Below are 11,163 nucleotides of genomic sequence, written 5' to 3'. Positions count from 1 at the left end.
GACCATGTAAATCTCCAGTGGTTATCATATGAACAACCAAGAATTCGAATCTAAAATTACATAAAAAACAAATTTTTTAATCTTAAATTCTTACCACTTCACCACTATCTTGATGGTTTTTACTAAATTCTTACTATCCTTCACCATGTCTATCTTAATTTCATCATCCTTTTGTTCGTTGTCCACACAAGGTGCTCGGATCTTTTCCCAGTAAGTCATTTATTTTCTCTACCTTGTTCAAATAAAAGCTGGTATTTTAATGGTTTCATACAAGAACTTAACTTGTAACCTGCCATTCGGCATGCAGCAAAACGAGCTCTGCCTGACCCTGACTTGTTCTCGGCATCATTGATGCTTGTTCTTTTTAAGTTAATTTATTATTGATTCGACAACTTGCAGATTTCAACCCTGAAGACGATGAATAATATGTGGATTTGGTGGAGTTAGATGACGTTTTACTGTCGTTTGAACACTATTATGTGAATGAAACAATTATGCAAGATGTGTATTGCAAGGAAAGATTGAGTAATGAGAGGGAGGGGACAAAGGGCAATGATCTAGGAATGTTTTACAGCAAATAACCACCAGTCCAAGCTCAGGGAAACAAAAGAGATGGAATGTACTCGATTTAATGTCATTACCTTCTTTTATATCTCGCGAGTTTGGTGCTAGTACGAGATGGAATGATACATTGAACTTAGTCTCTATCTTACTCTAAAGTTCAAGAACTTTAACTTTAGACTTAATAAAGCGTTATCTCATCTAAATTTGTTCTTTTTTATTAAAAATTTAAATTAATTTTAAAATTTAAATTAGTAAATGAGATTTTAAGATAAATTTATATTATTTTTTAGCATAATCTTTTAAATAAAAATTCTTTAAACTTAAAATTTGTATAAACTTATACTATTTTATATATTAAATAAATAAGAATGATAAGATTTAAACTCATGACTGTTTGATTATCAAAACTCTGATATCATGTTAAAGCTAATTCAATTCAAAATTGATTATCAAAACTCTGATATTTCAATCTAAAATCTTAAACTGTTAAATAATATCTTAAAATATAACTTATAATATTTACTAACATTATTTTTGTTGGCATCATATCCAACTTGAATTCTATTTAAACTAGATCTATTAGTACTTTAAACTAGATTCTAGCTTAAACTTGATATAACTATTAAATCTTATTGTAATGGTGTAAAAACCAGTTTTGAGCTATTTTACTTTGTTGTTAAAATAAACAATTTTTCATGTCTTATTCTTTACTTTTTTTTTTATTTGAAAACAAATACAAAAAAATGCCTCATTTTCTTTTTTCCCAGCTACTAAAGTTGTTGACGCTCCATAAAAGCAATGTGTGGACGCAGAATGTAATCTTTGTCATGCATTGGAAATAAGAAAGCATACTCAAAATTACCACTGCTCCGGCTGGCCATATTTTTGCAATTTTTTTATTGATCCATGAAATTTGTTTAGAAAGGAGGATTTCATGAATGAAGCTTGTTAATAAGCTAGCAGCTAGACAACACGAAAGAGCAATAAAAATACAAGTTGTAGTTAAGTTTGCTGCAAGAAATAATCATTAAGCAAATGATGACATAATCCGAGACATCGTCCGGCTAATCAAGCTCTAACATGCAGACGATCACGAAAAAAACATTGCAAAGAATTGCCGAAGCCATACAAGAATGTTACGAGGATTATTTGTGTCGCTCGTAGACATTCAAGCGAAGGCAGAAAACCTAATATATAAACTATATTGAAGTCGCTACTCTAATATTTTATTAAAGAGTTAAAACAAATCCTAGAGGACAGTACATTTAAAACAAAGATCTTGAAAATGGCTAACAACGAGTTATTGCGGCTCCTCAAAAATGGCCCAGTAGAATTTCCACCACCCCACAAAACAAGGGTTAAAGCTAGTTTATTCTAAACTCTAAAAGATCCCTAAATCTTTGGCCAAAAATAATAATCTTGCTCCTGTTTTGTATAAAAAATGGCCTCTACCTTATTACAAGATAATAGACTTGTCAATACATCAATATCTTATGGTCGAGCATAGCTCACAAAAATTATTTAACTGCAGTTATAGGCAATCTTTAGAGTGAACAAAACTAATGAAGTATATCTAATAAAACAAATGGTCTCAAAAGAGATTCTCGGAACGTGTGCAAGTACCCTTTGACTATGAGACTATAAAATCCAAACTCGAGAATTAATAGATGATAAAAATATCATAAAAAAACCTTATAAGAAAACCAAATCATTAAAGAAAAAGTTTAGAACACGCATGAACGAAAAACTAAAACAAATAATTTCAAGATTATCAGTTATCTGCTGTAAATAAGCATGCTCGCCCCTAAAGGTCAAAATAAAACTTATAATATAAAGTCTTTAGGAATTTTGATTATACACATGTTTCATACTTATCATTTTTTATTGAAAAAAAATTATAGTTGGTAATAATTTAAGATTAATTAACTTTTTATAAAATTATAATTTAAATATTTCAACCTATCATATATCACAAAGTTTAAGCAAATAAAAAAATCAATCTTATTATTATTCTCATCCTTGATTACAATTGACATAACATTTATTTTAAGAGGTCAATATAAATATTTATTTTTTACAAACATTTTATTCTTTGTGATTATAAATTTATCACTCTCGAGAATGAGGCAGATACTAATTTGTTTCTAATACCAGTAATATGAAGCACATTGTTTTAGGTGAGAAGCTTTCCAAAAATCCTATTTAGTATGACATTTCCAATGCATAGTACTTTTAAGGTTGAAGAGTTTTTTATGTATAGTTGTTCGACATCTACATCTTATTAGGTAAAGATACATTTCTCGATATATACATGTATTATTGCACTAGAATCAACCCATCACTTCTTAAGATTGTTTACTAGGTTGGCCTTAAAGACAATTGTAAACAAGCTCGTCTCTTATGTGTCTTTTAAGAGGTTCTTAACTTCAACGACATTGACTTAAGCAACCCTTCTTTTAAGGTTTCCTTGTTGAAACTTATTTCTATAAACTTTAGCTAGATGTTCAATATTCTTGTTACAAATAAAGTATTTTCCATTGAATTTTTTTAATAATGCATTTGCTCTTCAAATTGAGCTTCTTCATCTTGTTGTTTTTTTTTTGTTCTTCTTATGGAAATTTATCATTTGTTCAACCATATTTTCCATTGGAGTGATCGAGGAGGAGTTTGCTCTCTTTTCAAACAACTTATTGTCATCTTCTATCCTCGATTTTAAAATGAGATTTCAACTTCCATCTTCTTTTGCTTATGTTTAAAATAGTTTTTGAAGTCATTTTAATACAATATTAATATATTAATAATAGCTGTCGCTACACGATGTTGGGCAACAACTCTACCTTTTTGTTTATTTAACAAAAATATTTTTCTCGATTGGGGAAAATAAATATTTTATTGGAGTCACTATCTAGTAATTTGAGAGAACTAGAAATCCTAAATTAGACAATGGTCCTAGAGATTCAAATACTGGGTTAGTTATGATTAAGGGAAGGTAGTCACCACCCTTAAAACATCATTTCAAGAGAAAAAGTTACCTTTACTTATGTGTTTTTTTTTTATTTGATTCAGATGATATTACATTTTGAGCTTATTTGTAATTTTTTTTAAAGATGGTTAACGTTGGTCCCTAAAAATAGGAGACATGTCAAAAAATAACATCAGTCTCTAAAAATAGGAGACTCGTCTAAAATGTCAACGTTTAACCCTAAAAGGAGAGTTACGTCTGAATTACCAAAAAAACAACAATGGACATAATCCATATTTTGTAATTAAACTTTTGACATCAGTCCTTTTTTGTAAAGAAAAGAGACGTGTACAAAAAAATAAATGACATCAGTTCCTAAAAATAGAAGACTCGTCTAAAATATTGGCATTTGACCCTAAAAATGAGAGTTACGTCTGGATTACCAATAGGAAAAAATAATGGACATAATCCATATTTGATATTTAAATTTTTGACATTGGTCATTTAAAAAAAAAAAAGAGACATATCAACAAATAATATTCATTTATAAAACAAAACTTATTTTGATATCATTGAGAAATGGGTATATCCATACTTGAGAATTGGGCTTTGGACCCATGAACGATGACATGATAAGATGGGTGTTGGACCCGTGTCGTTATTCCTTTTATATTTATTTATTTATTTATTTTTGTTTTATAACATGCAAGAAAATTTACAAATACTTATATATAAAAATATGAAAAATACCATTAGGAATAAAAAAATACCTAAGTGCTATCATATAGGTAAAAGACTAAAATACCCTTTTCTCAAAAAATTATGAAAATGCCCCTGGTGGCGCGTGTAGCTCACACGCAGTCACTGTTGGAGGTGGTGAAATTTTTCGGCGAGATTTCCAGCCAAAGAATGGTTGATTTTGGTAGATTTGAGGGAGAGAATTCTAATGACGGTGGTTTCAATGGCCTTTGATGGCTGATGAGGGAAAATGGAAGATTTGAAACTCCAGGTGGTCGAAGAAGTCGCAACCTTTTTCCAGCCAGATGAGGCGGGGAGAGAGATGAAAACTACTTGGGTTTTTCTTTATAGGAGGCAATTAATCTTTTTGTGGTGGTTCAGAGGTTTTAAACGGCTGGAGGGGGGAGATCAGATGAGAGGGAGAGAATCGCCGGTGAGAGGGGAGAGAGAGTCTGTGGTTTTGCTATGGTGTAAATTTTAGCACGGTACAACAGTGCAGCGAAAGGTTTTGAACCATTGGATCGCAGATGAACTGATCCTTCGACTGTGATTGGTTTGATCTACAAGTTGATTGGACGGTCCGAATGGGCTGATCTTTGATCTAGTATGGCGCGGTACACTAAGAGCTTGGTACACCAGATGACGTGGCAGAACATGATCAAAGGGAAGATTGTTTTAAGGGTTGAGATGGATGTGAGTTTTAATCCAGTGTGGTAAGCCTATTGTATCCTATTAAATCAACGGACCATAACTAAACACTATTAGATCTAACGGTTATGATATTTTTGGTATTTTTCAAATTGTTTTTTTTAAATCAATATCTTACTCACGTGAAGAGAAAGTAAAAAAAATCTGAATAGCAACCAAAATCTATACTCTTTTCTTTTTTTTCCCCGTCTCTTTTTTTCTCTCTTTCCCCTCCTAGCAAATTTTCACTGGCTATTTATAGCCAATGGTAGGAGACATCAAAATCTAATGTAGGTCGTATGTATCTACTTTAAAGAAAATTTTTATCACCATAACTACTTCACCTACCATCGACATAACTTCTCCGCCTACTATGATAAAATTTCTACATTATTGATTTTGTTTTATTATATATAATAATAAATATTTATATGGGTAAAATTAAAACCTCAAATCAACATTAGAAAAGGCTCGTTTCAACAGCTAAAAATCAATTTTAATTACCAAAAATTATGTTGAAACACTAAAAAAAAACTTTCGATGAGTATTAAACCGGTGGATCAGGTTTTGACCAAAAATAACAATTTTGACCCAAAATGGCTTGAAACTCATTTTTTATCATAATCGACATGGTTGGACCTGTATTGACCCGATGGACTCGATTTTGATAAAAAATGATGGTTTTGACCCGAAATGGCCCAAAAACTCATTTTTTACCCTAGTCAACATGGTTTGACCTGTATTGACTTGGTGGGCTCGGTTTTGATAAAAAATAACGGTTTTGACTCAAAACGACCTGAAAACTCATTTTTTAGCCTAGTCAACATGGTTTGACTCATATTGATCTAGTGAAATATGTTTTTATGGAAAGATACAGTTGACTCGAGAAAAATATATTTTTAAATTTTAAACTTTTTCTTAATGTTTTTGGATTTTTTTATGAATAATAAAATAAAATAACTTTTGAGAAAATCTTGGTGAATCCAAAATTAGGTTACAACAATAACAATCACTTATAAAGATTCACTTAGAATCATTTCATCTTCACAAATATCTTATAAGATGAGTTGTAATTCTTGGACTTGGCTTACAACTATTTTTGAATCAACCATTTTAAAGTCAAGAAATTTGTTGACTATGAATTCTTTTTCAAGGTGACATCCTCATCCTTGTACTTTTGCTCCAAGGATTCTCATAGCTGTTTTTTAGAACTAACAATGAAACTATACATGTAATAAAGTATATTATCCAACCAATTTAGGATGTGATACTTACATATAAGATCACCATGTGATCATGCATTAATAGTTGTCACTAATGCAACATCAGACTCTTTATCTGATAACTTTAATGCATTTTTTCCAAGAGTTTTGCCAAGTTTAAGGTGACAAGATAGAAGAGTATTGTAAATCCCAAGTTGAAATTTATTAGAGAACAAAAAGAAAATTCAATATTTTTGGAGTAACTTTAGAATAAGTAAATAATTTATGAAATCAATCTAACTATTAAAGTACGAGAATGAAAAATTAAAAATAGATGATTAAAGTGTATTAAAAAAGAGAAGAAATACTAGGAATTAATAGAAAAATAACCAAATAAAACCTAGTCTCAATTAGAAAGGGGTATAAATACATGTGAGAGAGTAAGATGGAGACTTTTCTTCTCCATCAAGCTGGCAAAAACCATAGACAACAACCCCTTCCCCATTTTAATTTCAAACCAAAAATCCTTTGCATGTCTTCCTTACCAAGTGCCAGAGTGAAAGAAGAATAATTGTAAGGTGTAAAATCAAGAATTTGAAGTAAAGAAAAAGAGAGAGAGCCAGCTAGAAAAAAGAGAGAGAAGGAAAACCAAAAGGAAGAAGAAGGATAGCACCTAAATACTCCCTCAAAATTCTTCCTAATTAGTGAGGCAAGAGTAACCCTTTATCCTTGGAACTTGTTATGTGAGGTGTTAGGTTGTATGAGTAGAAAGCTCTAAATAAAGTGATTTAGGATTCTTGAATTAAATTAGGGTAAATGAAAAATCAATGCAAATACATACTCTAGAGCATAAATAGTCTAGGAACACAACATTTTTAACTAGGATTGATGAAGGTGGGAGTTGATAGGAAACCCCCACCATTCAGGCAAAAGAAAAAAATATGAGGAGAGGGGGAGTCTTCAATGATATTATTCTAATATAATGATGTTCTATGTTCAATGATAAGGATATATGAAATTTGTTGTAAGTGAAATCACTTTTAACTTCTTTTCATATCTCTTGATCTTCACTTGTATGCTTTATGTTGGTGCTTGAAGTTGTGTGAATCATGTTATCATGAAAAAAAAAATTAGAAGAAGAAAGATTTGATGTCTTGATAAGGAATGAACTTTAATTGTAGGTCCCTAACAGAGTTTATATGTAATGGAATCCTATGATGTTAAAAAAGTTCATAGAAAATGTTTGATTAGTGTCTAAATCCATGAATTCAAGTCTGGGCAGTTTGGTAATGGAAATCCCAACATCAATTTGACATAAAAGATGATAACAATTGTTGTAACATTTTATATAAAAGTTATAGAGGAATGAGTTAGCTAACATTTGATATTGGTCTTGTATCAATTAGAGTTATAGAACTCTAGATATGAGAAAAATACCATTAAGAGATTAAATTATTTGTAACATGATAGTTTGGTTATCATAATTAAAACTATCTTTAGACATAGAAGATGACAAACATTGCTGTAATGTTTTATATAAAAGTTGTAGAGGAATGGGTTAGCTAACATTTGGAACTGATCTTGCCTCAATTGGAGTTATAGAACTCTAGATATGAATAAAATACCGTTACGTGGACAAGCTGTTCGTAATAAGGCAATTTGGTTATTAAAATTAAAACTATTGTTAAACATCGAAGTTGATAGAAATTGCTATAACGTTTTATATAAAAGTTGTAGATAATTGAGTTAGCTAACATTTATAATTGGTCTTGCCTCAACTGGAATTATAGAACTTCATATATAGGCAAAATACCATTGAGTGGACAAGTTGTTTGTAACAAGACAAATTTGACTACTTGACTGCTAACTAATTTTGAATAGATGAATAACAGAATTGAAGCAAAATACATGAAAGTTTTAATTAAGGATGTTAAATTTCACATTTAGCCCCACCCGAATTAAAACTCTAAAATTCTATTTGGAGACTGAAAACTACAGATTGGCTATATTGTGAATTGATGGACACATTTATATGTGTGTAGAAGACGAGTGATTTTGGGCATGTTAATGATTCATGTTGAAATTAATTCTTTTGAATTATGAGAGATTTATATGTCAACATTCAAAAGAAATATATAAAAGGGTCTAGATGAAAATAGATGCTAAAATTTCATTGTCGCAAACCCAAGTCATGATACTAAAATCTCGTTGATGCAAAACTGAGTCGTGTAAACACTTGAACGGTGATATACTAACTCTAAAGATATACATTTGATATGTATATGTATGTTATAATGAGAAAATGAACATGTATAGAAAGTATCATATGTATAATGAATGAATAAGGATTGCCTATAACATTTAACTTGAAGGAATCATGACCAAATACTTCTTTGTGATTCAGGAGGAGTGACTAGGATTGGATTTTCTATTGGAGGAAGTCACGAGACAAGCGGAGTAGATGCGTGGTTTCCCTCTCCTTAATGCTTATGCAATTAAAAATCTCCTTGATAAATGCAATTAACAATAATATTATGTTCAATATAAATAAATTCTAGTATATTAATGAGATTAGCTTCGACTAATGGCATCCATGATAGGAATGCCAAGAAATGAATTACAAGATTAGCTTTGGCCAATGACATCCATGATAGGATTGTCGAGAAATAAATTATAAGAGTAGTTTCAGCTAATGACGTCTATATTGGGAAACCCAGGAATGATCTATAAGGCTTGATTCATCAAGGGCATCCATATTTGGATAACCTAGAAAATTTGATAAGTATAATTGCTTGAAAATATCCAGGTTCGACTATGCAAGGTTAAAGATCTAATAAAATCAATTAAATAAAGTTACTAGGTTCATATAAGAAGATAAGAGTAATAAATTAAGAATAAATAAATGATGTTTAATTGGTCTTTAAAAGATTCCTAAGAAATTTATAAGTTGGTTATTAGAATTCTTACGACACCAATAGAAAATTTATGCTTTATTTGTATTCATTACATGATCATTTATAATTTTTCTGTCAATATAATTGTATGTTTATTAAGTTGTTTTTGTAATAAGTCTGTCTAATATCTAGGGAGCTTATTATTTTTAGGATTCTTCTTTGCTAAGCTTATGTAAAAAAAGTAAAATTATCTTAAGCGTAATAAAATTAGCTAGATCATGCAATATGTTTTTTTTTTTTTGTGTAAACTTTGATATATATAAAAATCTTAACTCAGCATGTAGTATGTTAGTTATGTAAACTCTAATATTGTTTGAACTTGAACTCCTTAGTTATCTTGTAATTAATCATATTGAAAGTTTTAAGAATACTTATGTTATGTTTTAAAATCTCTCATCAAATGTTACTACCCCCTTTTCTTTTGACTTTATAATATGATTTATGGTTCATGTTTATATTGATCTTGTTTGTCCTTTTCTTTTTGACTTTATAATATGAAAAGTCAAAAGGAAAAGGGGTTGTGTGTGTGTGAATGAGTTGAGTATTAATGATGGAAAAAAAAGTCCAAAACCCTTGTACAATGTTGTGATGCAATGAACAAATAAATTAGAAGTAGTCGATAACTTGGGATGTTCTATATAAAAAAAATCCTCTACTTAAATTTCAGTAGAATTCTTTACAAAAAAACAAATACCCTCATATTAAAAGTATATGTCATAATCTTTTAGCATTTATAGAATAGAATGGCCAGGACTATTACAAGTATCTTATGTTTCCATATTTTAAAGTTCACACTATTAAATATCTTAAGTGTTTTACCATGCACCACAAAAAATAATAATGAAATTCTTCTTATTGAGGTGAAGCCTGTTAAGGCAATATTCTCTTAACTGGAGTTCATATTTTTCTATCACAATAATCAAAAAATTATTTTTTGAAAGTTTTATTATTTATTCAAAATAAATAAACTATAAAATATTTGTTTTTAGATTATAGGATTTAAATCAAAGAAAGTTTAAATTATTTTTCAAAAATTAAATAAAATTGAATTTATATAATTGAAGTTAATACATTTATTAACCTAATTATATTGATTAAATTTTCAATTGCCTATTTAATAAGGTGGCAGTCTAAAACTAAATTAATTATAAGTATCGCACCTGAACATCGTGACGACTTCTAAAAATTTTCTAATGAGAATAATTATGTGACATCTTGTTCCAAGGGGAAAAAAAGGTCTTGTTTTAGGAGTTACTACTTCGTATTATGATCACTAGAAACTCTAATTAATCAACAAAGATTTTATAGTACGAGACTGGTTATGCAAAAATAAATATATTATCACTTATTAAGCATTCTACTTAAGGTAAGCTACATTACTATTTTGTCTTAAATTGCTAAAAGTTTGTCTTTATTCTATTTTTTATAGTTTTTTTTACAATATTTCCAACTTTAGCATTAATGAATATTCATCAATAGATATTTTCAACTCAGGCATCGATAAACATTACGTAACCGAAATAGTATACTATTCCTAGCTCTGACACTACCAAATAAACTCACAAAGTTTGGATTAGAAAAAAGAAACAACTTTTCTCTTCTTTTTTTTTTTTATTTTTATCCTTTTTTTTTTTAAAAAAGTCATGTATTGCATATCATATTTACATTTCATAGAAAAAATCCACAGATCGAATATATAACAAAGATAGCAAGACAACACAAAACAAATACAAATGGCCTATAAATAAATCAATAAACATTCTCAAATTTTTAAAGAATTTTTTGATGAAAAAAAAGCTTATTTTGATCAAATATCAAAACAAAAGGAAATAAAATAAAGGAGAAAGGAGAAAGGTATAAAGATATGTTTGACAAAATACACCTTTAACCCAAAATAATTAGAATCGGCTGGGCCTGAAACCCAAGCCCAACTTGACATCAATATTCCCTGTTTCTTTTTTATGATGATGGATCTAGCTCAGCTATATAACTTGGGATGTACCCAGTGGTTACTTACCAAAGTCAATGACCCGGCTACCCACTGATGCATATTAAT

Source organism: Populus euphratica, unplaced genomic scaffold (assembly GCF_000495115.2).
Source record: "Populus euphratica unplaced genomic scaffold, PopEup_1.0 scaffold615.1, whole genome shotgun sequence".
Taxonomy (NCBI): Eukaryota; Viridiplantae; Streptophyta; class Magnoliopsida; order Malpighiales; family Salicaceae; genus Populus; species Populus euphratica.
This window is presented reverse-complemented; position numbering follows the sequence as displayed.